The 16,251-nt window shown below is 40.4% G+C and overlaps 1 protein-coding gene and 1 long non-coding RNA gene across 7 annotated transcripts in view; both read left to right on the top strand.

Moving 5' to 3' along the window:
- Window positions 1-4,936, top strand: part of LOC113251962 (uncharacterized) — a 45,416-nt gene extending 40,480 nt beyond the window's left edge. Inside the window, exon 6 of the long non-coding RNA XR_008957989.1 lies at window positions 3,821-4,936. This is a non-coding gene — a long non-coding RNA (uncharacterized LOC113251962). The remainder of the gene's footprint in view (window positions 1-3,820) is intronic.
- Window positions 4,937-5,179: 243 nt separating this feature from the next.
- The window catches only part of ABLIM1 (actin binding LIM protein 1), a 289,882-nt gene continuing 278,810 nt past the window's right edge, over window positions 5,180-16,251 (top strand). For all 6 annotated transcript variants that reach the window (XR_008958000.1, XR_008958003.1, XR_008958006.1 and 3 more), the window contains exon 1: window positions 5,180-5,385. The gene's annotated coding sequence lies outside the window, so the exon portion shown is untranslated. The remainder of the gene's footprint in view (window positions 5,386-16,251) is intronic.

Below are 16,251 nucleotides of genomic sequence, written 5' to 3' on the forward strand. Positions count from 1 at the left end.
GCCCTCATTTTTGAAATGTATTTTTGTTGTTTATGCAATATTAAATGACTAGTTATAGTCTAATCAGAATTTCATTGTCTCCTGGTTTTCTTCGTTCCCATCAAGAAGTTTGTTGTCACTCTGTTATCTCTTTGTAGGCTATGTCTTTTCTCTTTGTCTGCTTTTCAGGTCTTCTCTTTGTCTTTAGTGTTGTTCAGTTTCAAGACAATGTGATTTTTATTCATCCTGCTTGTTAGATGTTATATTTCCTTTATCTATGGATTTATGTCTTTTTATAAAGTTTTCAGCTGTTATTTCTTCAAACGGTGTCTCTCTTCCATGTTTTCTATTCTCTTGTAGGACTCCTATTAATTATAATTTATGTATTAATTATACATTAGACCTCACCCTATTCTCCATATATCTTAACCTCTCTTATATTATTCATATCCTTATATTTCAGAGCTGTGTTCTTAGTAATTTTTAATATCTACCTTCCATTTCAGTAATTCTTTCTTTGGTTCCAACTAATGTTCTGTTTTACCTATCCATTGAATTTTTTAAAAAATTCTAACTATTGATATTTTAAATTTCTATTTGACTCTTTTTGAAATTTACTTGGTCATTTTTGATAGTCTCTTGTGATTTATATCTTTTATTACTTTATTTTATTACCTTATATATTTCATCTCTTTTTTTTAATTTTTAAATTAAAAAAAATTTTTTTAGAGACAGTGTGAGCAGGGAGGGGCAGAGGGAGGAGAGGGAGACTCTTAAGTAGGCTCCATGCTCAGCATGAAGCCTGATGCAGGGGTTGATCTCACAATCCTGAGATCATGACCTGAGCCAAAATCAAGAGTTGGACGCTTAACCAACTGAGCCACTCAGGCACCCCGTGTATTTGGTAATTTTTTATTATGACCTCATTTTTGGTTGATCATCTGTGGAATCCAGGGGGTCTAAATTGAAAACGCTTTTATCAAAATAGGATTTTTGTTTGCTTCTCTTGGGAGCCAGGCATGCTACTGATGTGGGATCATCTTAGCCCCTTTTAATTGGCCCGGCTAAATGAAGTCTAGCCTCTCCAGCTTGTATATTTGTCTACTAGAATGCAAGTGTCTACGAGGACAGAGACTTTATCTAATTGTTTGCCATACCTTCCTCATTGGCTATTACATGGTATATATTACAAAGGTATTTGCTGAAAAGTCATTGAGCAGCTCAGCCTGCCTCTTTTTTTTAACTTGAAGTTATGCAAAAAGCAGAATTATTGTCATGCTACTTATGAGAAATTTAGGTTCAGAGTGAGAAATGATGGTGAGTCAGCAGTTAAAAAGCTGTGGGAGTAAGAATCCATATTCAATCATTTAAAAAAATCAATAAAAGAGATGGTTAGCAGAGGGGAGATGAGTGGGGGATGGGTGAAATAGGTGGTGAGGATTAAAGAGTACAGTACACTTATTGTCATGAGCACTGAGTAATGTATAGAAGTATCAAATCACTATATTGTACACCTGAAACTAATATAATACTGTATGTTAACTATACTGGAATTAAAATGTAAAACTTTAAAAAAAATCAATAAAGAATAGAAATTACTGATAATGTACACTGAATTTCCTTCCAGTAGAAGTTGAAAGGGTATTTTTGGCAAGAGTCAAATAGTAACTTATCTTTTTTCAAACACAGACTGAAATGTGTTTTTTCCCTTTGGTCTATATAGACTCCTTTTTATAATTTCAACCAATAGAATATACTTAATTTTCTGACTTTAAAAACTGGCACTTAGGGGTGCCTGAGTGGTTCAGTTGGTTAAGTGTCCAACTCTTGATTTCAGCTCAGGTCATTATCTCAGAGTCGTAAGATCGAGCCCTGTGTCAGGCTCCATGCTGAGTGTGGAAGCCTGCTTAAGATTCTCTCTCCCTACCCCCACCCCTACACCCACTCACACAAGCAAGTGCACACTTTCTCTCTCTTTCTCAAAAAAGTGGCACTTAACTTTTCTCTTAAAATTCTTTACAACTGTAAGGTGATTTCTAAAGTATTATCAGTTATTTTAGATGAGAAATTTGTTAGAATGTTAGGCTACTAATAGGAACTTCGTTGCTCTGTGGTTGGAAGAATTGGTTTTAGATTTCTAAGATTATAGGAAGAGATTCTGGGATGACATGATTGACCCTAAAAGGTATTTCAAAGTATCATAACTCCAAAATATAAGCAAATCATATATATTTTATTTTTTAAAGATTTTATTTATTTATTTGAGAGATAGAGCATGAGCAAGGAGAAGGGTAGAGGGAGAGGGAGAAGCAGACACCCTGCTGAGCAGGGAGCCCGACTGGAGACTCAATCCCACGACCCTGGGATCATGACCTGAGCCAAAGGTAGACACTTGACCAACTGAGCCACCCAGGTGCCCCAAATCATATATACTTTAAAATCTGAACTGATACATAACCCAAAGTCTAATGCTAAACTCATAGGGCAAACTTTCTTTAGTCGAAGATAATCTTTAACAATAAACTTACAATTTCCTAAGCTGCCAGTCAGTTGGGTACTGAGTACTAACTGTGTGTCTAACAGTATTTTGTAAGGTGTCTTATTTCAGACTTGTAATTATATATAGGAGTGTGTTAGTCTTTTATAAGCACCTTAAGGATAAAAGTAAGATCTGTTCATTATGAGGCTTTTGCACTGTACCTGTATTTCTGATGTGAGGTTCTAAGGACCAGAGCTGTTGAGGCAGTTGGAGAAAAGGACTGGATATTAACTAAAGGATAAAGGTAGAAAAACACACAATTTTGGGACCTCCCTATCTTGTGAGTATGGTGTCCTGTATAAAAATGTTCTGTAATATACTTCCAGAACAAATTCAGTTCAACAAAACTATCCAAGTCTCTGATTTCAAGGAACTTACAACAGTTGGGAAGACAGGAAACACATATAACAAAACCTATCAATAGCGACACAGCATCGAATTAAGTAAAAATAGGTGGTTCTGAAAGTACAGGCTACAGAAGTAGAGAAACCAAGGAGATCAGTGTGGGTTAAGGTAGCTGGGGAACATTTCATGAGGAGGGATTGTATAACAATTTGGGTGAGAAGAAGGGCATTTGGGAAGAGCAATGAGAATGAGCAATGGGAATGAGGGAGACTGGATGTTATGATGTTATTGAGAAACAGGGGACAGTGTTCTGTTTACAACAGAATGTTTCCTTAGGGAAATAGTTTGAGATGATGCTGGAGAGGTGGGAGAGGATAGATTACAGACTTTAAAATCTCTGTAGACCTTAAGCTCCAGGTGGACATTTCTATCTTGTTCACCATTATAACTCTAGTACTTACTGTAGAGAATGGTACATAGTATATTTCAATGAAAGTCTGTTGAATGGATTCATTGTGTAGATGAAGACATTTTGAAATGTTGAGGCTTTATCTGGAGATCAGTGGGAATGTACTGGTGGTTTTGGAGTATGAAGATGCCATAGTATAAATAGTGTTTTAGGAAAACCATTCTTAAGGTAATAGGCAGAATGACCCAGAGGTGGTGGAGGCTAGTTGTGGAGAGAGCAGCTAGGCTAATAGTGTAATCATCCTTTGGGTCAGAAGACCTAATAGTGGACTGAGGATAGCCAGAAAGAAGAGTTATTTTGAGACTGAACCAACTGGATTGTGATTTACTGGCAAGTTTTTTGCCTAGAATACAGTGAAAAAGATGTTGTCAAGATGGATAAATGAGTTAATTTTTGTAGTTGGTAGTTGAATTTGAGCACTTCTACTTTCATTACTTATCTCCCTTTAAAAAAAAAAAAAAGATTTTATTTATTTATTTATTTGACAGAGAGAGAGAGCCAGTGAGAGAAGGAACACAAGCAGTGGGAGTGGGAGAGGAAGAAGCAGGCTCCCAGCGGAGCAGGGAGAAGATGCGGGGTGGAAGATGCGGAGCTCGATCGCAGGACTCTGGGATCACTCCCCGAGCCGAAGGCAGACGCTTAACGACTGAGCCACCCAGGTGCCCCTTATTACTTATTTTCTTTCTCATATTTCCTTCACCACATGATCATTTGATTGGGCTTTCTTTGATGATGCTCAATTATCCACCAATTTATTATTTTTTTCTAGAGCTATTATGTTCACATGTTCTTTGAATACTCCTGGATTGTCAGACTCATCATACATATCAGGATGGATTTGGAAAGTGCCCACTTAGAAAATAACTAGAATATGTGTTGTGAGAACATACAGAGGACTAGCTGACGGAGAAGGGAGTGAGTGTGAATTCCTGAAACTTAGAATTCTTCCATCAGTCTTTACAGGTTAAATAAGTTACTGTGATTGTTCTCCAAGCTTAGAATCCCACCTCTTCAGTTTATAACTTCTGGATCTGGTGGCTTTTGTTATATTGCTTACTACCATCAAGCTCTACCATCAAGATTATCTTCTGGGCACTAGAAGACTGCTTTTGTGTTTTCTGGTTTTATCCTGGTGTGTAGAAAAAGTGGATTTGTTTGGAAGGCTAGCCCTCCTCTCCAATCCAGCCCAGCTCTGACACTTCAGAGTAGAAACAATGAATCAAATATGTCCACAGCATTCTTGGAGTGTCTGTTGACTCGAGAAGCCAAGTGGGCTCAGCCCTGCTCTGCAGGGCTTTACCTCAAAGGTCGCTGAAGAAAAGTCTCGCCCATCCCACCCAGAAGACATCGAAGGGGCTCCCTGGTCGCTAATTTTGCTAATTTTGCTTTGACCCCGGAGCATGAGCTGCCCAAGGCCTTCTTCCCACTAAGGGTCAAGTCCCCTAGGGCAGTCGTGGTCTTCCTCTCTGGTCAAGGGCATCATTTAGGGGAGGGAGCAGAACAGCTCTTTCTTGCGGTCTTTCTCTGGGACCAAAGCAGGAGGCTGGAAAGCCACTAATAATAGCAACAATATTATTATTAATTATTTTAAATTAAGAATCCCAGTCGGGGGAGGGGAAGACGCAGACCCTTACTGCACACCCCACCTCGCTCGGGGACAAAAGCCCCGCCTGGCGCCGCAGCCGAGCCGGCGGCGCGTCCCCAGTGGCCGCTGGACAGGGTGGGCCCGGTTGGGGCGGGGGAGGCGTGGGAGGCCTGGGAGGAGGGTAGGCGGGGGAGGCCGGAGAGGCGGGCCCCGCCCAGCGCGGGCCGCTGGCTGTCAGCGTTGCCGCGCCCGGCGGCGGGTCCCCGCCTGCCCGCCGCGCTGCGCCCAGCGGGCGGCCAGGTGTCCTGCGGGCGGCGTCCCCGCGCTACCAGCCGCCTCCCCACGGCGGGCGGCGGGCGCGTGTGCGCTGGTGTGCGTTTCGGGGATATTTTCCTCCTCACGCCCTGCCGGGTTTCTCCTCTGCCCTCCCTGCTTCGGCTCCTGCAGCCTGAACCATGTCCGCGAGGGGTGAGTGGGGACCAGGTGGGCACCGTCCCCCGACCGCGCGCCAGGCCGGGCGGGGCAGGGCGCGGACCAGGGCGGGCCGGGCAGGTGCGGAAGGGCTAGGGGCTGCGGGAGCCGCGCTGGCCCCAACCCGGCCTGAAACTTTGGCAACGGATCCCTGGGCTCTGGGCGGCTGGGGAGGGTAGAAGGAAGCTCTCGCCCTTGACCTTGATCCCCGGATGTGGGAGAAGCCTGAGGGCCAAGGTCGGTGCCTGGCTCACCTGTACAAGCCTCACGGCTGGGCTGGGAAGGCGTGGGGGATGGGCTTCCCGTTGCTTGTCCTGCTGGGGAGCCGCCTGAAGGGCTGTCCAGGAGAGAGGAAGAGGTATTTTTTTCCTCCTTGTTACCATTTTGCAGCTTGGTTATGGAAGGAATCCAGGGCTTGATGCAGTAAGATTTAAAGCTGCAGTGCTTACACCCCATTAAAAAAAAGTAAATTCCCTCTACCTGTACTCCTCTTAGCATTCATCTTCATCCCCCACCCATTTTCTTTCTAGAGTGAAACAGTTATTGCAGGTAAAACAGGGTGAAAGTAAAAAAAAAAAAAAAATCCAAATTGCTTTTCAGGCAAGAGTGAAGGGAATGTATTTCTTGCCATCTGGAGCCAGTGGTGATGCTGGGGAGAGTGGGTTAGTCATAGCTCAGTGGCTGCTACTATGAGTGAAATATTAAAGAGATCATGTCATTGTGCAGTTTGCTAGCAATTAAAATGAGTGACTTGGTTGCTTTGCTATAAGCATTTCAGGAAAATATTATCTTGAGAAAGGGTATTTGCAAAGCAATAAGTACCACCCCTTTTGATACCCTAAAACTTGTAAGAGGAGTTGCAGAGGTGTTTTTGTGTTTTTTTTTTTTTTTTTTTTTTTACTCTGAAGGGTTAACCCTGCTTTTGGAGGGGCACAGTTAAGGAATTCAGTAACATCTGTTGGAAAATTTAGTGCTGCTTTTCAGGGTTCACTCTGGGGCATGTAATGAATAGACTAATTTCCAATGTCTAAATTCCTGTTTAAGGAGACTGGTCTTTGTTGATCTGGCAATATGTCGTTGGTTCCATACCTGGAAATGGGGTGATAAGGGCTAGGTGGAATGACAGAATTTACATTTGTAAATACTGGGTGCCAGAGGTGACATGAGGCCCCAAGAAACTATCTGCCTAATGTTGCCTAATGATTTGTGTTTAAAGAAAGAAAAAAGAGGGTGGAACAGATGTGATTGTAGGGGCCTGGGTGTGTATATGGGATCTTCCAAAGGACTCTAGCTATACAATCTCTGAACTGTGTTCTAACCCCAAGGCTCTTGGTCCCGATCTCTGTCCTAAGTACAAGAAGGAACATGGGAGGAATAGCCCTCACAGGTTGTAAAGCTCTCTGTGGTCAGAGTCCACTTCTGATCCAGCTATATATCACCCAAACCCCTTAGTACAGTACCTTGCACACCATAGGAGCCATATAACTATTGGGAAGCTGGCATGTCCTAGGAAGCGTCAAGTTCATTAAGAAACCAATTCCCCACCCACCTCCTCCGCCCTCCCGCAACATACCTGGAAGTTTTGCCTTGTCTCTGGCCCCTTCTATTATGGGGTTTCTGTGGTTTATCTGAGGATATGAATGAGGATGGCCCCAGGGATTCAGAGGGCTAGAGCCCTGGGTTGGGTTCAGATATTTCTCAGTATTTCTCAAATATTTCTTCTTGAACCTGGTTTCAAGAAGAATGATTTGGAGTTAAACATACACATGTCACTCTGTTGTCTTGTTTTCTCTTCAAACTCTGTGTTGATAATTTTGCATTTAATAGTTAAAAATCTGACTACTATTGCAGGGGCAAAACACCATGGTAACTAATAGCAGTTATTGCATACTTATTATTGTCAGGTACTTTACATGTATTAAATCATTTAATTTTCACAATAACTGTCAAGTAGGTACTGTTATTACCTCCTCATTTCACAGATGAAGGAACTGAGGTATTGAGAGATTGTGTAACTTTCCTGAGCTCGGATGGTTGGTAAGTGGCAGATCCTGATTTCCATCCAGGTCTGTCTGACTTCTGATCACATCACTTTGTTTTACTGCCTTTTCATTATTAGTCCTTTGAATATTAGTAAACATCCCAATCATTGATTTACCAAGAAGAGAGAGAAAATGCCTATACTTAAGTTTAAAGGAAATGGCCTTTGTAAGTAGGTTGTAAGACCCAATACTTTCATGGGCATTGGGTAATGACAGAGTGAAGGAAAAAAGACAGTTGATCCTTGCTGTTATTAACTTGCTATTTCCACTCTGTTTCCTCCTACTTCAGTTTTGAGAACCAGAACTTCTTGCATATTACCGACTGAGGATTTTTCTGATGTTTTTATGAAGCACTTGTGTTTTTATGAATTTGTAAAACAAACAAACAAACCAATTCTAAGTGATTAGCAGAGTACCTAGTAGAGTAGCTGTGGAATTGAGCTGGTGTGGAAAAATGTCTGTTTGCCATTTATTTTTTGCAAAAGATGTCAAACTATGAGCTTTGCTGTGATTTTCTAATTCAGTATCTGCTCTCACCTATACTCCTGAAAGTAGGGATAAAGCTTCAGGGTCAGAAAGTTAATGTGCCTATTTAAATACCTAATTTATAAATAGGTAGATCTTTAGACATTTGGAAAGATACATTTCATTAACCTAAGAAATGATCTCTGCTTATTTCTAATATCTAGGCTTATAGGTTATGATGGGGTAGAAATATTTTTTAAACATTGAAAACTATTGAATTTCATAAGAAAAGTGATTTTATTAAAAATTTTAGAGAGAAAAGGATCATTCTTTAATTCCTCTGGTCTTTAAGATTGAAAAAGCGTGCTAAAATTCAATTCACTATTCAAGCTAACAATAAAAAATATTCTTTAATTCCGTGATAGGACAAGTTAAGGCATTCCCGTCTTGTGGTCTTTTAGAATAGTTTCATCAAAGGCTTTTAGTTTGGTGTTGTATTTTTACTACTAAAGGCCTAAATGGAGCCATCGTATCTTGATTTTTGGTTTGCCAGCTAGAGGAAATTGTAACACTTAGAGTTTCCACAACTGGGGAGAACAGTCTAGGTAATCTTCTTAAAATGTTGATTCCCAGGCCTCATTCCAGATCTAGTGGCTCATAAGCTCTGAAAGCAGAGCCCCCAAATCCATGTATGTGTAAAGATACCCTGTGAATTCTAAAAATCATTACGGTACAGCAATAAGAATCATCTGGAATATTTGACATGCTGATGGGAGGGCTCTGTTTCAGATCTACTGAGTGAGAATATTCAGAGAGGCCTGGGAATCTGAATGTTTAATAAGCCCCAATGAATTCTTATGTATAGGGACATTTGGCATCCACTGGATTAGGGCTAGTTTCTTCTAATTCACGGTTCTGTATCATCCAGCAAGTTTTGAAAAAAAGCTGCTTATGAAATATAAAAATAACATATTACAATGCATTAATAATATATTAATATAATAAAAATATTTATATTAGCAAATTAATAGATATACTAAATATTTAAATTATAAAGTATTATATTATAAATTCAAGTAAGAAATACATAAAGATAAGAATGAAAATTCCCTATTTTTATTCTCTTCCTCCCAAGTCCTCAGAATTCAGTGTGGCAAGCAGTACATACTTTGTTAGATTTGGTTAAATATAATAAATATTAAGTACCTAGTCTGTACAAGGCATGTGACAGTGTACACATAAGAGATCACTCATGAACCCACTGGCTTTTCAGAAGCTTGGGTCTTGAGAAGAAAGGTGCAGGTGTGTGTGCATAGAGTCCAATGCACTGGCAGAGAAAGACCTCAAAGTATGTATGCTCTTAGAAATGTTAGATCATAATCTTTGTTTTCAGAACTTCCATGAAACTGGAAGAAATCTGAATGTTCATCCATTGGGGAATGAGGGACTAAGTTATGGCACATCCATATGATGGACTATTATGCAACTATTAGAAAGAATGAGTTAGATCCATAATGTGTTTGGTCTGGACGGATGGCCATCGTACATTGTTAAGTGAAAAAGGGCAAGTTTTAGAATAAAGTGTATGTAATACATAATCCCGGTTTTGTAAACTGAGAAAAGTCCATATGTGTGCATATGTGTGTGCTCTGTGGGCACAGAGAATACCATAGAGCAGTACACACCAAGGTGACCTCAAAGGCAAGGGTGGGGAGAGGAGACAGCCGGCTTTCCTTTGAATACTTCTTTGTTGTTTGCTAGCAAGTAGACATAGCTTTAACAGATCAAGAGAAAAACCCAACAACGAAAAAATGTGCAGTTCCTCCCCATTCGTTCATTTTTTTCAAGTCAGGAACATAGGTTTTTATTCATTCATTCAACATTTATTGAACACCTGTTATGTGCTAGCAGTTGGTGAACAGGACCTAGTATATACTATCAAGGAGCTCACAGTTTTGTGGAAGAGACAAATACATAAATACTTACAATAATAGGATATGCTGAGTGCAGAGAGAAAGAGAGAGAAAATATGGGATATATAGAGAGAGTATTATGGTGATAAAAAAAAAAAAAAAAGGAGTGGCCCTGAATACAGCCATGGGGGTAAGGACTATGAGATCTTGAAGAAAACAGACTTGTGTTCTTGGAGAACGAGCTGGGTTCTTAGAGGAGCCAGATGACCTAGGGTGGGATTAAGGGATGGACTTTTTCGGGAGGGGGCATAGAAAAGAAACAGTACAATGTGTGTTGACCTGGAAAGCCTGTTGATGCAGGATGGCATGCTTGCCAGCGAGAAGAGAGCCAGATCTCAGCTGAGTCAGGAGATGGCAGAGGGCACTTTGGGGAAAGGCCAAGGATGTAGGGAGTTTTATTTACAAGGAGCTGTGGTTTCAGACAGCACAGTGGAAGGCTGTCAGTGGTGGGAGATGTGCAGTCAGAGGGAAGAAGCACAAGGTGGAAGGGGATGAGAAGGGAGAGGAAATGAATAGGGATGGGGGCTTTTCATTGTTTCCATGAGTCAGACTGCAGGAATGGGAGAGGTAGTTGGACGTGATTGGCCTCAAGTGTCCTCACTTTGGCATTAGGGGCTTTGGTTGCAGACCATGCTGAGTCCTAGGCAGTATCTGGTGAAGGCAGAGAGGCAGCGAGGGCTGCCATCAGCTTTCTAGAGTAGCAGTAAAGTCCTCTGCTGGACAGTGGATCTTCCACAGTGTTGGGGGTGCAGGGAGACTATAAGAATCAGAGTTACAGTCTTTTTGCTGACTTCTTCTGCTTCCATGCTTATGGTGGGGCTCAACAAACTCGTATCTGTTCATTGATAAAGGGGGGACATCCGTCCTGTTTCTTCTTTCTCTCTCTTACTTCTTCCTGGAGCTGGATGGCTGCCATAACTACCAGTTGCATCACTCAACCTGTGTCAGTTTCTCATGGTGATGCTGTGACGATTAATACATGGAGGGGTTTTTTTTGGTGTCATACGGGGGGCCATTTTTCTGGCCTGTATTAGCTAAGCTTTTCTTCTCTTGAGTTACAGAGCCTCAAGTGGTTTCTCAAACTGAAGGCAAATAAGATATATTTGAAAGCCAAGCTTAGCCATTATTAGTTTTGATACGAAAAAAATCGAAAGAGCAACGCATTACACTTCTAGCACTTTTCTTGTATTCAAAATAAATGGGTTGTAATTCAATAAATAGATTTTTTTTTACAAAAGAGAAATAGTTTTTGATATCAGTACCTCATAAATGGGAGAATCATATTTCAGAAAAGATTTTCAGAAGGTTAAATTGTTCCCACATTGTATCTGTAAATAGCATTACTATTTATTTATTTATTTATTTATTTATTTATTTATTTATTTATTGTTTTGAGACCTCAGGTAGAAAAGTTTGAGTTAATCATATTTTCTCAGGTTATGGCTCATTGTCATCATCAGTTCATCATCAGACCCCTCTCTTATCTTAGCTATCTGTTTATTTATTTTAAAGTTTATTTGTTTTAGTAATCTCTAAACCCAGTGTGGGGCTTGAACTTACTACCCTGAGATCAAGAGTTGCACACGCCTCTGACTGGACCAGCCAGGCGCCTCTCACGTTCCTTTTCTCTGCGTAGGCAACTGTTCTAATACACTTGATATGTGTGTCCATGAATTTGTAGCAAAGCCAATTCTGAGACCAGTTCTTATATTTAAAACTATAAGTATCAAGTTATTTTATATATGTTCTTCATGTATGATGTCTGTGTGTTTCTGAGGATCAGTTAAATTCTTAAATAACTGATTTTACGAACAGGTACATACTTCTGATCTTATTTGGAAGTTTGTGTCACTTAATATAATAGCATGCCTTATTCTGTTAGGGACTAGTTATAGCCAATGAAAAACGGTTAGTCCTCATCTCAGGAACGTAAACTGAGTTAGGGGTGTGTGTGTGTGTGTGTGTGTGTGTGTGTGTGTGTGTGTGTAAAGTTATGTACACAGCTGACAAGAATAGGATGTGATGAAGATTATCATCAAGGAGTAATCACGCTGGTATGGGAGGGCCAGCTAATTGTGGCTGCTGATAACAAATAGCTTCGCTTCGCACAGGAGATAGAATCTGAGGTGGACCTCGCAGGATGAGTAGGAATTTGGCAGGCAGAACACTAACAATGTGCTTTCCTTGCAGAAGGAACAACACAGGTGGAAACGTGGAGGAGAGAGAGTGCAGGGTATGCGGGGAGCAAGAAGGCTGGGAAATATGAGGGGGCACGAGATTTGTGGTGAGGGGGGAAGAAGAGCAGGAAGGCAAGGGGACGATGGATGAAGCTAGTAAGCATTTACATCAAAGTCTCTTCCTAAATAGAGAACTACAAATGCAGAGAAGGGAAGTGAGAGGTCTGTTCTTGGTAACATTCAGGCAACAACTCATCCCTGGTTGTACAGCTACCCACAATACACTTTGCTTATTTATTTATTTATTTTTAAGATTTTATTTATTTGATATAGAGACAGGAAGAGAGGGAACACAAGCAGGGGGAGTGGGAGAGGGAGAAGCAGGCTTCCCGCTGAGCGGGGAGCCCGATGCAGGGCTCAATCCCAGGACCCTGGGATCATGACCTGAGCCGTAGGCAGACGCTTAATGACTGAGCCACCCAGGTGCCCCATGACTGAGCCAACCAGGCGCCCCCACAGTACACTTTAAAAATGGTATTTTATCACCAAATAATACTGGAGTGAGTTACATTTTCATCCTGACCACAGTTCTTATTGAGGTAGACATCTTGCCAAAAGCCCACTCTTGTGTTTCCTTTCTTAGGCTATGAGCCTTATCATTAGCTTTATACTTGACACCAGAACATCCCAGTGCTTAAGCATGCTGGCACATGGGAAGGCTGAATACGGAATAGCCAAACAACGTGTTCGTCCATAGCAAGGGGAAGGAGTGAGGCCATTCCCCCAGGAGAAGTGTGTGTACTTAACTTGATCCTGTTTTTATATGCACCTTATAGCTCCCTCAGTTCTAGGGAAGAACAAAACAGCACTAATTAGAGCCCATTAAAATGAAAGATGAAGCTTTGTAAAATTTATGGAACATTTCCTTTGAGATGGTAAATTAGTCTTTATCATCTTTTTGGGAGAAATATTTCTTTTTCATAAGCCTCTGCTTTCAGGTTCTTCTCTAACTTAATCTGTATTAGTATTCGTTGATATAAGTAGTACTAATCACTGGATGCAGTTTGACATTTGGTGCTCCATTCACAAGATGCTACTTAGTAACACCTCAGATGTACTTCACTTGTGGCTGTCTGTTATCTGCTTAATCCCTGGTTTCCAATGTACTTGGATAGAGAAAGGAAAAAGAATGTGAGTGGTTAGCATTTCACCCTGGTGAAAGTAGTCGTCGCTAGGAATACCATCCTTCCGTCCGTCCATTCATCCATCCATCCATCCATCCATCCATCCATCCCATAGAAATCTGTCAAGCCTTCCTAGAGTTCATAATCATACACACATCATTGAAAATCCAGCTGTCTGTCTGTACTCATTCTATTTTACAATGTCACTAGGAACTGACAGTATACGTTGCCTTCACTATACTGGTATAATGGGATTGATCTCTCTTAAAATGTGTAGTCTGTAAATAGTTTGCGCCCAGAGACCCCATTTTGTTCAGTTTCCTTAAGGACTTTTTGAGAAGCATTCTGAAGCTTTGTTGTCTTGCGTAGCCCATCTTCTCTACCCATCTTGGAGACAGCATGGAAGGCTCCACAGGTACCTATGACTCTAGCCTGTGGAAAGAGCAAGCCCTCCATTTCCGGCAGGCTTACCTGAGGCACTTCCATTCTTATCTCTTGTTTTCTCCCCTGCAGGTTAGGGTATGCACTCTGCTGCCTTTGTGAATACCTCATGGTCTGGGGAACAGGGAACAAGAGAGGAAGAGAGAGAAAGAGGGAGAATATACGAGAGCAATAGAGGGATTGATGTAGCTACAAGATTGTTAAAAATTGAAAATAGACTGGATTTGAGTAGGAAAAAAGTAAGTATTTGCTAGTATAAATTAATTATTACATTTGTTCTTTATTGAGAAAGGAAGAGATGCCAGTGGAGTTGAAATTTATATGAGTTATAAAAGGGATTCCATTTAAGAAAATATATGCTTTCTTCTTTCCTCTTCCCCCAAGAACAGACATGTCAACTATTTATCTGTAAGTTTCTTGACAGCAAGCAAGAAGACTGTGATGGGCAATATTTAACTCTTTTGGTCTTTTGACCTTTCTCACTGATATTCAATCAGATAATATTTATTCAATCTTTCTCCTAAGGTAGCCAGATTTATTCCAATTCTCATCCATGTCTAGACTGATGATACTAATATATGAATTAATGAAGTAATTTAACAAATATTTAATGAATACTCTGGGGGTAAGGATTGTCATGATTTTGGTGTAGAAAACATTAAAGAGGGTTAGAATTTGTGATTGAATGAGGCTGGGGCCTCATTAGGAAACCCTGATTAGGGACTGATCAACATTTATTGCTCACATTTAAATATATAATGTATTTTGCATATACCATATAAGTAATCATCCAAATGGGATATTTCTGTCTAGGACAAATGCTAAACCTGATGGGTACTGGACAACAGTTGTATACTGGGGCTATCCCAGGCAAATTGGGGCCGTGGCTTTCCTAACTAGTAGTTTCTAGCCAGACCATGCTTTGGTGGGATTGTAGTCCTTTGTCTCAAAAGATAGAATTTTGGTCAATTTCTGAATATCTTTTTGTAGTATTAGCTACATTGTATATTATCCCATGAGAATTTAAATTAAATCCTGGGCTGGCTACTTCTTCACCTTCCATCTAGCACTTTTCTGGGCTGTTCCCTCTTGTGGGAATTTGGTATGTTCAGATATAATTACTACTATAGACAAAAAATAACATTTACTACAAAGTCAAACCCAGATGAATTTTTGGAATATTTGTGTGTTTTTTTGGGCGGGGGATGGTAATTCACCTTCTAAATTAGAATTTACCTTCTGTTGGAGTAAATTATCTAGTGCAGAGCTGTTTTGGAATGGAAATGTTTAGTGTCTTTGGTCCCTCTATAGTCATTTTATTTATTGTTATTTTTTTATTTTTGGGGGGGAGGGTCAGGGAAGAGGGAGAGAGAGAATCTTGGAACCCGACGTGGGCCTTGATCTCATGACCCTGAGATCATGACCTGAGCCAAAAATCAAGAGTCAGACACTTAACCTACTGAGCTACCCAGGTGCCCTCCCGCCCCCTGCTCCCCCCGTAGTAATTTTAAATGAATGGTTCTTTGCTTCCAGTTAATGCAGTTTCAGAGCAGCTTTGAAATGCTTGATTTACCTGTGGTTATTCTTGGACGTACTACCTACTTGATGACTCTCTCCAATGTATTGGAGATGTATTTCCCTAGTACATTGCATTATTTTATTGGGAAAATTATGTAATATGCATTTACTGCTATAAGGAATTTGTCCATATTTTGTTTTATGATAACTGGATGGGCAAGTCCTTATTTAGTAGATGTACATATAAAATCCTTTGTCTTACTGAGCCCTCCATGAGCGTAAAAAAGAAAGCAGGAGTTGTGGGCCAAGCACTCAAAAATTACTTGCTGTTTGATTAGAGATCATATGATTGTGGTCCTTTGTTAGATAATTTTTTTTCAGGTTTATAAGAGGAAGCACTCTACATACAAAATTATTACTATTCACATTTTAATAAATTAAAGTCCTTTATACAGTGTGTTCTTTCTCCAGCTCTATAGTATCATTACATATGACAATAATATTTTGATGGTATATATGAAACCATTAGAGTCAATTCATAGTTTTCCCTACAGAAAATACCCTGTCATATGTTTGGCTTAAGACTGTGTCCAAGGTCTTAACTCATGCTTTTCTTCTCCAACTTATTGAGAATTCATTTACAAAACACATCCACCACAGGGTAGCCACCAGAGAACTGAATGGTAACAATGCAGGGAAATGAGGACAATGAAGTAAACAGCTATTTCTGGCTTCCAGCTCCAAATAGGAATGAACAGAAGGAGAGGAGTCCCAGAGTCTGGGGGACAGAGGGAGGGGGGAAAGCCATAATTTTTAAATGTTACAAAAAATGTGGAAAAGAGGTTTAGGTTGGCAGTCTCTAATGGATTCCAGGGAGACTTTTGTTGTTGTTGTTCTGTGTAAAACAAGGGAATCTTTATTTTGATTCATTTAAGCAATTGGGTTAAGTAATGAGCATGAGTATCCTTGATGGTTTAGTTTTCTCACCAGCTCCTTAGTTACTGTTTATTTTAGGAGAATCTTTTCTGTGGCTAGACTTTATAGAAATTGTAGAAATGTAGTT

Source organism: Ursus arctos, unplaced genomic scaffold (assembly GCF_023065955.2).
Source record: "Ursus arctos isolate Adak ecotype North America unplaced genomic scaffold, UrsArc2.0 scaffold_7, whole genome shotgun sequence".
NCBI lineage: Eukaryota > Metazoa > Chordata > Mammalia > Carnivora > Ursidae > Ursus > Ursus arctos.